Here is a 10,498-nt window from a genome sequence, read left to right on the forward strand (position 1 = left end):
CATATTAATCTTCAATTTCTATCTTCATTCATTCAATATTCAGAAAATTCACAACAAATCTGATTATCAGTCCTCTTGGGTTTGTTTTCCATTATATAAAATTCATATTCAAGCATCAATTACAAAACTCTTGATAATATACTTCCTGCCATCTTTGAGTCTCATCTCTAACCACTCCAGTGTGAAAAGACTGGAACATAAATTACCTTAAATTCTTCCTGAAACAAAGGCAGTACAATCAAACAAACAAACAAACTAGGAACACACTCTGTCATTCCTAGATTTTGGCCTTTTCACTTTGTGTTACATTCTGCCTGGACTTTTCCATCTGGCAAGTCCCTAATTCTTCCAACAATCAGCTTAAAAATGATCTCTAGAAGACAAGACTTCCCAACTTTTTTCAAGACATAATCACTTCTCTATTTACCCCTATACTTTATAGCTAGCTTCTTAATTGTACTTATCTCACAGTGCTACAGTAATTCATTTACATGTTTTGAGTTACCTTTCCATCCAAAGGATCTGATGGCGTGTTTATCTTGGAGCAGGTACTCAGTAATTTAACTGTTGAGGAACCAATGCTTTAGGAACATTTGCTGAGCACCTACTATGCACAGAACCATATCCCAAGCATGAAAAGAAACTTACCATTTTGTCCTAAGGAACTTACCGTTTTCCTATTATTTCCCCTGGGTGGATGGGGGAGGGACAGAACACATTTATTATAAGACCACATATTGCTTCTGACATATAGTTGGTTTCAAAAACCTATAGTCATTTGCCTCAAATTCATTTAGGAACAAGGCATTGCATAATCAAATAAATCACAAAATAACGGGCAGTTTGTCCAGCAGGTCTGTTAAATGTGGCCCAGAGCCTCCCAGATCCCAATTCTCAGTCCCAAACCACGGGAAGCCTCCCCACCATCTCCCTCATAGGACATCATGCTGTCTTCATTTTCCATGCCCTTTCTTGTGTTCTCCTGAAGCACACGGGGCTGTTTAGGTCTTACACCACCAGATCCCAGATCAGAGTCACTTCCACTCTCACTCAGCTGGATAGCAGAGAAAGGATTATCTCCTTCCTCATCACTTCCAGCATCTTCCTCATCATCTTCTCCTTCAGACATAAGCAAATCCTCATATAGGACACTGGCTTGAGAGTGTGCACAGTTCTCTCATCTGCAAATCGCCATCTCCATTTTCAGATTCCTGAATTACTGGCTTTTCTGCAGTGGCAGTGGGAATATCCAGGACAGAAATATTGCTCTCATCTTGATGTACAGAGGCATCTCGAGACATACTGAGGGATGTGCTGGTATCATACAAATCAGGAGGCTGAGGTGTGTAGGGCCCAGGAGTCATAGGGTCCAGGCTTTCTAATTCTGCTTCCTCCAAAGCTGCTTCTTTAGCCATACAAATATCCTTCTCAAGTTGAGTCAAGTGCTCATCATACTCAGTCAATGTCTGGTAACAGACGTTCACAATTTCCTGAGCAGTCTTAGTATACTGACTCTCGGGCCCCTTTCCATGTTGGCTTCCTTATTTGAGAGAGAATATATGGTATTTATTCTTTTGTGATTGACTCATTTCGCTGAGCATAATGGTTTCTAGTTGGGACCACCTGGTTTTAAATAGAATAATATCGTTCTTCTTGATAGCCGAATAATATTCCATTGAGTAGATGTACCACAGTTTTTTTTAACCATTCTTCCTTAAACGCACATCTGGTTTGTTTCCATGTCATTGCTATTGTGGATTGTGCTGCTGTAAATATAGGATTACAGATTCCCTTCTTATATGCAGATTTTACTTCTGTTGGGTATATTCCTAAGAGCGGGATTGCTGGGTCATATGGCAGGTTTATTTGCAATTTTCCAAGCACTCTCCATACGGATTTCCACAATGATTGTACTAGCCTACACTCCCACCAGCAGTGAAGGAGGATGCCTTTCTCCCCACATCCACGCCAGCATGTGTTGTTTTTCAAATTCTGAATGTAGGCCAGTCTCACAGGAGTTAGGTGGTACCTCAAGGTGGTTTTCATCTGTATCTCTCTGATGGCTAGAGAGCCTGAGCATCCTTTCATATGTCTGTTAGCCATTTGAACCTGTTCTTTTGAGAAATGTCTGTTCATTTCCTCTGCCCATTTTGCTACAGGGTTTGTTTTTTCACTGTCCCTGGGTTTCTGAGGCTCTTTGTAGATCCTGGATATTAGTCCCCTATCACTTGTGTAGTATGCAAAATTTTCTCCCATTCTGTTGGTTGCTTCTTCACTTTGTTAATTGTTTCCTTTGCTGTACAGAAACTTTTTAGTTTGATGTAGTCCCATTTGTTCATTTTGGATTTGATCGCCGTTGCTTTAGGTGTCTTTTCTAAAAAGTCTTTCCCTGTTCCTATATCTTGGAGTGTGCTTCCTATGTTTTCCTTTAGTAGTTTAATGGTTTCTGGGTGTAGGTTTAGGTCCTTGAGCCAATTAGAGCTGACTTTTGTATAGTGTGACAGGTGCGGGTCCTGCTTCTTTATTCTGCAAGCTGCTATCCAGTTGTCCCAACAGCATTTATTGAATAGACCAGGTTTTTTGGCTGGATTGTTTTCAGTTTTCTTGTCAAAGATTAGTTGACTGTACATGTGTGGATTCCCTTCTGGTGTGTCTATTCTGTTCCACTGATCTTCTTCCCTGTTTCTGTACCAGTACCAGACTGTTTTGATAACCACTGCTCTATAGTATGTCTTGAGGTCTGGAATTGTGATTCCTCAGGTTTGATTTCTATTTTTCAGGACAGCTTTAGCTATTCGTGGTCTTTTGTGATTCCAGATGAACTTCTGTATCATCTTTTCTATTTCTGAGAAGAATGTTGTTGGGATATTGATTGGGATTGCGTTGAATTTGTATATTGCTTTCAGTAATATGGCCATTTTGATGATGTTGGTCCTGCCAATCCAAGAACATGGTAAGGTTCTCCATTTTTCAAGGTCTTCTTCTATTTCTTTTTTAAATGATTTATAGTTTTCATCATAGAGGTCTTTCACATCTTTAGTTAACTTAATTCCTAGGTATTTAAGATTCCTTTCCTCTATTTTAAAGGGAACTGTACTTACAATTTCTTTCTCAGCAGTGGAATTATTTGTATACACTAGTGCCATCGATTTGTGTTCATTAATTTAGTATCCTGCTACTCTGCCAAAGTCTCTTATGAGTGCCAATAGTCTTTTGACTGAGTCTTTTGGTTCTCCTATATAGAGAATCATGTCATCTGCGAATAGCGATAATTTCAATTCCTCATTTCCAATTTGTACTCCTTTAATTGCTTTTTCTTGTCTAATAGCTCTGGCAAGGACTTCCAAAACTATATTGAAGAGTAGCGGTGAGAGTGGACATCCCTGTCTAGTTCCAGATTTTAGCGGGAAGGCTTCCAGTCTTTCCCCATTTAGTATGATACTGGCATTGAATTGCTTTGATGGTGTTGTAGAATGTTCCTTCTATGCCTATCTTGTTTAGGGTTTTTAACATGAAGTGGTGTTGGAGATTCTTGTATGACTTTTTAGGCCAGAAAGCCAGAAACCCGGGGCAGGCACTGTGGTGCAGTGGGTTTTGCCGCAGGACCTCCATAGCTGAGCCCCAGTTTGAGTTCCAGCTGCTCTACTTCTGATCCAGCTCCCTGCTACCGTGCCTGGGAAAGCAGTGAGAGATGGCCCAAGTGCCTGGGGTCCCTGTCACCCACGGGGGTAGGGACCAGGATGGAGCTCTGGCTTCCTGTTGGGGGAGTGAACCAGCGAATGGAAGATCTATTCTTCCCTCCCTCCGTCTCTCTCTCTCTCTCGTTGTATGTGTGTGTGTGTGTGTGTGTGTAACTTTCAAATAAGAACAGATTAAAAAGGAAACAGGATGTCTGCCTAGGACTGAAAGTGAGGTCACCCCAGATGTGGGGACCTCTCCAAGGGGCTGCTGGGGCAGAATAAGGACTCAAACGTGTACTATCAGGGACACTGCCAAGGGTCCAGCCACTGTACACATCGGAGGACACCTGCAGGCACCTCGCCACCTTCACAGACGTGGACGGAAGGTCCTGGCCAGCCTGCAGGCCGCCGGGGAGCGAGTGTTGGTCTGCGAGGTGGAAGGGAAGACTCAGGTGTCATATTCCTTTCTGCGCGGATTCCAGAGTCGTCTCAGAAGTGGTTCCTTCCATGACAAGGGGCCATGGCCTACAACAGGAACTTCGCTGTGCTGCATATCGGACAGCTGGAATCAGGGTGTCGGCAGGGCCCAACTCCTGCTGAGGCTGTTGGGGGTCTTTCCTGCTGTTCCCAACTCCTGGTGATTCTGGGTGCTCCTGGGCTTGTGGCTGCATCACTCCATTCTGCCTCTTGCTCCCCACGGGTCCCCGTCCCTCTCCCTCTGCCTCTTTCTGGCACCTGGCACTGGGTTTGAGGCCTTAGGGCCGATGCTGGCAACCGCATCTCATAATCCTTCATTATGTCTAAGAGGATCTGTCCCCGTCCTTCCTACCTTCAAATAGGATCATATCCACAGGTTTTGAAGGTGGACACAGCCTTGGGGAGGCCACTGAGAATAACTTCAAACAGCTGTGGGTTAGTTAGAACTAAAAGAGAAGCTTGGGGTGAGTGTTTGGTGCTGAGGTCAAGCTGCCACCTGGGGTATCTGCACCCCATATCAGATCCCAGCCCAGCTTCCTGCTAATGTGTACCCTGGGAGGCAAGCCCCTGATGGCTCCAATACCTGGGTTCCTATCAGCAAATGGGAGACCCAGGTTGACTACCCAGCTCCCAACTCCCAACTCTGGCCTGGCATAGAACCAGCTGTTGTGGGTAGTTGGAGGGTAAACCAATAGGTCTTTCTCTGCCTTTCAAATCAATTCATTTTGTAAGTTATGAACAGCTAAGTTCAATTTGGTGCAAAGGTTTGAAATACATGCATAGTCCCACCCCCCATCAAATACAGCCCCCTGTGGTTGTTTTGCAAATTCCTCAGTTGACAAGTTCTTCGTGGACAAGTTCTTCATGGAGGACTCCAGCTAACATGTCCAGAAGGACTCACGGTGGAGCCTCAAAGAGAGCAGACACAGAGGGGAGTCATCGCGGGGCCCGAGGACCATCAGTGGCGCTTGCAGACAGTGGTTTGGATTGTAAGCAGACAGGCAGTTGCTGGGTCATGGCAGCCAGGAGCAACACAGTCTAGGGACCCAGCATGGTGGCAGGCAGGCCTTGCAGCGCAGTTGAGGCCGTTGTATAAACAAAGGGCAGTGCAGGAAGGCAGTGTTCCCATGTCACATGCCTCCCTGGCTTGGTTGGCAATGGAGAGTTACGTGCATGACAAAGGGGGACTGAGTTGCCTACACCAAGTGGCGATGTAGACAAGTGCAAGGGCAATTGTCTGCAGCTCCCGTGAGCCAGCCACAGTGGATGGGGGCTTCCAGTCAGCTGTGGGTCATGTCCATCTGCAGAAGCGTCTGGTCATTCTCGACGGGGTTGGGTCGTTTCCCCAAGGCGGGGTTGGGAGCGTGGCAGACGCGGTGGATGGAAGCTCGCGTGATGATGCTGGATCAGGACAATAGCCTGCAAGGCACAGAACAGTGCTGACGTCACTCAACACGAAACTAGCAAAGGAAAATTCACCGGGGACAGTGCTTGTAGCCTAAGAGAGAAACACGTGGAAAGGAGAGGTGGAAATAATCCCTACACTCACGGAGGGTGTGGGCACCCCACAATGGAGGGCATGGGTGTGGGTCCTGGCAGCAGCCCCCGACTGCAGCTTCCTGTTGAGGTGCTGGTGGGGGTTCAAGTACTTGGGTCCCCACCACTGTCATAGGGGTCCTTGACTGAGCTCCCAGACCCCAACCTTGGTCCCAGCTCGGTCCCAGCCATTGCAGGCACTTGGGGAGTCCAGCAGTGGGCAGGATGCTCCCTGATGTGTGTGTGTGTGTGTGTGTGTGTGTGTGTGTGTGTGTGTTTCTATCCCTCAAAAACTAACAAGTTCATGGGAAGTCTCCACCTCTGTAGCAAGAAAAGCAATGACAATTATGAGGAAACATTTCACAACCCCGACTGGCTAAGGCATCTCTGAGGATGTGCAGCAACCTTCCGCCCTTGCAGGTGGGAGGAGAAGCAGGTGCAGCGACTCTGGGGCCTCACGATGCTGAAGAGGTGCTTGTCGGATGAGCCAGAACTCCCACGCCGGGGTATCCGCCTTGGAGAAGCCGGAGCCCAGGCCCAAGAAACACTCCTATATGATTGCTCATGATTGGGGGGATTGAAGGAGTAACCCGAAAGGGCTTGGCAGAAGACCGATACAGTCACGGCGTCTGGGTGAGGAGTGAATGACCTAGACCTGGACAGGTCAACCGAAACAAACAGCAGAGAAAACACGCAGTGCGATATTTAGGAAAAGTTGAACAATAACAAAATTACGAGATACAGAGGTAATTTCAAGGTAGCAAAATGCAAAACAGAGGTAACTGGCGAGAAAAACACTGAATTCAGGTGAGCGGTTGCGCCCCTCGTGAGCTGAGCGGGGATCGTGTTTGCGATGATGACATTGCTAATGGACACACGGTGGTCATTACTCATTATTACTATTTATTCTCTGTAAGAGACAAATCTAATCGTGTTATTTTCTCACCTCAAATCCCACTGCGGTTTTCCGGTTACACACCGAATCCATTCCAAAGCCCTAAGCGTGCTGGAATGTGGGAACAGCAGGAGGTGGGGAGATGGGGCAGGGGGTGGTTGCAGGACAGCCAGAGACAGCAGGTCCTCCTGAGGCGGCCTGCGGCCTTGGGGAGCTTGGCCACTGTCACTGCTCAGAACCCAAGTAGGACTTCGGGTCTCCTGTCATAAGCAGAGAGCTGGACTGGAAGTGGAGCAGCTGGGACACAAACTGGTGCCCACATGGAATGCTGGCATTTGAGGCTGAGCTTTAGCCTGCTATGTGCTGACCTGGAAGACAGAATTAAAGGGCAAGTTGAGGGGCGGAAGGGGTGCAGCCGGTTAAGCAGCTGCTTGCGACAGCGGCTCCCAGTGTGAGTGCAGGTTCAAGTTTCAGCTGCCCAGCTTCTGATCCAGTCCCCTGCTGACATGCCTGGGACAGTGGTGGGAGATGACAACATGGAGACCCAGGTGGAGTTGCGGCTTCCTGCTTCGGCCTGGACCAGCCTTGGCTGTGCCGCCAGCTGGGGAAGGGTCTCTCTCTCTTTCTCTGCCTTTCAAATAAATAAAACATATTTTAAACAAAACTAAACTGTGGCGAGCATCTGGCCTAGGAGGGGAGCCGCTGTTACGATGCCCACCCGCTCCTAGTGTGGACTCCAGCTCCCTGCTCGCTCAGACCCTGGGGGCAGCAGGGACTCAGCCTTTGGGTCCCTGCTGCCCCAACTCGGGGAGGTGCCTTGAGTTCCTGGAGTCCCGTGGGCATTTGCAGAGTGAGGATGTAAGCTTGTTCCCGCTCTTTGTTTCTCAACTCTTAAAAAATTTCTTTTATTTTTATTGAAAGTCAGATATACAGAAAGGAGAGACAGAGAGGAGGATCTTTTGTCTGATGATTCACTCTCCAAGTGACTGTAAAGGCCAGAGCTGAGCCGATCCAAAGCCAGGAGCCAGGAGCTTCTTCCAGGTCTCACGTGTGGGTGCAGGGTCACAAGGCTTTGGGCTATTTTCTTTCTTTTCTTTAATACAATACTTTTTTTTAAAGATTTATTTATTTTTTATTATAAAGTCAGATATACAGAGAGGAGGAGAGACAGAAAGATCTTCCATCCGATGATTCACTCCCCAAGTGACCTCAATGGCCGGTGCTGCGCCAATCCGAAGCCAGGAGTCAGGAGCTCTTCGAGGTATCCCACATGGGTGCAGGGTCTCAAGGCTTTGGCTGCTTTCCCAGGCCACAGGCAGGGAGCTGGATGGGAAGTGGAGCTGTCGGGGTTAGAACCGATGCCCATATGGGATCCGGCGCGTTCAAGGTGAGAACTTTAGCTGCTAGACCATGGTGCCGGGCCCTGGGCCATTTTGGACTGCTTTTTCCAGACCACAAGCAGGGAGCATGTGTTCTCAGAACCTAAAGCAGTCCAGGGCTGGCTGGCAGGGAGCAGGTGGCAGGCTGAGATGGCCCTAGGGCAACGTGCTGCCCTCTAGTGGCCACTGTCAGGGAGGCTGGTCTGCATTCGGGCCACCTGGAACCCTTCCAGTTTGCCCTCCCATTTTTCATATGGATAAACCGAGGCACAGATACTTACAAAGATCTCCTGGTAACACAGGATCATGTCAGGGAACAAGACCAAAGTCCGTCCCCCCTGGACTGACAGGGGGTATGGGTTCCTGCCCCAACCACAAACAGACTTTTCTTCTAAAAATAATGGTCTGGTTTATTAAAAATTGATTGAAAAGGTGAAGAGAAAGAGCCAGAGATCTCCCACCCACTAAATGCCTGCAACAGCCAGGGCTGGGCCACGCCGAAGCCAGGAGTTAGGGACTCAACATGGGTGGCAGGGCCCAAGCACGACAACCATGCCCTGCCAGGGCCAGAGAGGGTGTGTCCCTCACGGGTGTTCTGGGAGGTGCTGGGTCCGCCCACCCCTGCTCTGGCAGTCTCCTGGCACTGACTGACCCCGGAAATGGCCAACACCAGGGGGAGGTTCTTCTTTCTTAAGGTGCGGCAGAGCAAAGCCAGCTGAATCTCAGTGTGTTGGGACCCCAGCATCTTCCAATAGTGCAGTCATAGTCCATTTGTCTGTGGGCTAGGACCACAGCCAACAACATAAGGGGCTCTGGTGAGATTGGTCCCTGAGGATGGCTCAAGGGCTGGCCCCTCACCCACGGGGATTTGGGGGAAGGCTCCACCGTACCCATCTTTCTTAGACACAAAGATTAAGGTGGGTAAGCGGGGACAGCACTGCACCCCCAGACCGCAGGAGGGCTTGCAGGGCTGGTTCAGAACACCGGGACCCCACATCTTAGACGGGGGGAGTGATGAGGCAGGGTCCCGCTCCCCATATGCGAGAAGGAGGGTGGTTCCCTCTGTCCCCTCCTCTGTGCCAGCGAGATACAGCTCTTTCTCTGGCCACGAAGTCCCTGCCCACAAGCTAGGTCATCGCAGCACCCACACATTGTCCGCTTGGCAATGAGGATGGGTGGAGGGCTGGCCCTGGAGGCAGCTACTGGAATGCCCCCATTGCATCTCTGAGAGCCTGGGTCAACTCCTGGTTCCAGCTCCTTGCACCTGCACACCCCTGGAGGCTGCAAGTGAGGGTTCACAGGGTTGGAGCCCTGCGCAGAGTCCCTGGCTCCTGGTCTTTGCCTGGCTCAGGCTGGCTGTGTGGAGGCGGGGCATTTGGTCTCCTGCCTACACTGCCCATCTGTGGGGAGCTCAAAGTCCTTGTTCAAAGTCCACCATTGGAGAAGAGAAATCCCTATGGCTAACAAAGTTGTCCTTGAAAATGGACACATTGTGGGGCAAGGGATCTACTAGGCTGCTATGAACTCTTTGGTCTCTGGCTCCTAGTTCCAGGCTCTTGGCTCCTGGCTCCAGCCTGGCTCCTGGCACCTGACTCCAGCCTGGCTCCTGGCTCCAGGCTCTTGGCTGCTGACTCCTGACTCTAGCCTGGCTCCAGGCTTCTAGCTTCTGGCTCCAGCCTGCCTGGGTGTTGGTTGTGACAGCAACTGGAGAATGAACCAGAAGATGGAAGATTCCTTTCTCTCTCTCTGTCACTCTGCCTTTCATAGATAGATAGATAAATCATTTATAAAAAGATGAGCCGAGTGAGTAGCCATAGTGTACATTTGACACTGAGGTGTGGTAAAGCTGGCACTGAGCAGCATTGGGTGAACATGCCAAGAAGATCCCAGGCACCACACGGACCCCCTTCCTTTGGGACCTCCACGAGAGCCACAGTTGCTTGCCAAGCTCCCAGACCTGTAGTCAGGGTAGATGTGACCAGAGGGCTCCAGGTCACACCCTGGAGCTGCCATGTCCCCTGGGGGAAGATGAGGGCTGTGCAGTCAGGGACTGCAGGGCAGGTGTTTTGTCCAGGAAGTGGGAGAGCACTAGGGGGCAGGAGAGAGCAGGCAGCTGGCTGGGGGTGGGGGGAGGATGTTACAGGACCCCAGCAGCTGCAACCCAGAGACTTATATGGCCTGTGGGGCACTTTCAGCTTGCTCCCATCTGCCAGTGGGGCATCTGTTCCCAGACTCAGGCCAGATGGGATACACCAGTGGGGTCAGACCCAAGGACACAGGCCAGGCACCCAAGTGTGCCTTGTCTGTGAAGGTGTGAATGCTCTCAATGACCCAGGGTGAATGCTAATATTGCTACTCTCATTTTTCAGTGGAAGAAGGTACTGTGGTCCACAGCTGATGGGGTCTAGAGTCCAGGCTGGAAGGGGTTGACCTGCCCATTAGCAGAGGCATTCAAGCCGGGTACCTGGGACAAAACGTGACTTCACTGAATGAGCAGCCCCTTCTGAGCTGGAACCTTAAATCTCAGGAGC

Source organism: Ochotona princeps, chromosome 2 (assembly GCF_030435755.1).
Source record: "Ochotona princeps isolate mOchPri1 chromosome 2, mOchPri1.hap1, whole genome shotgun sequence".
NCBI classification, from domain to species: Eukaryota; Metazoa; Chordata; class Mammalia; order Lagomorpha; family Ochotonidae; genus Ochotona; species Ochotona princeps.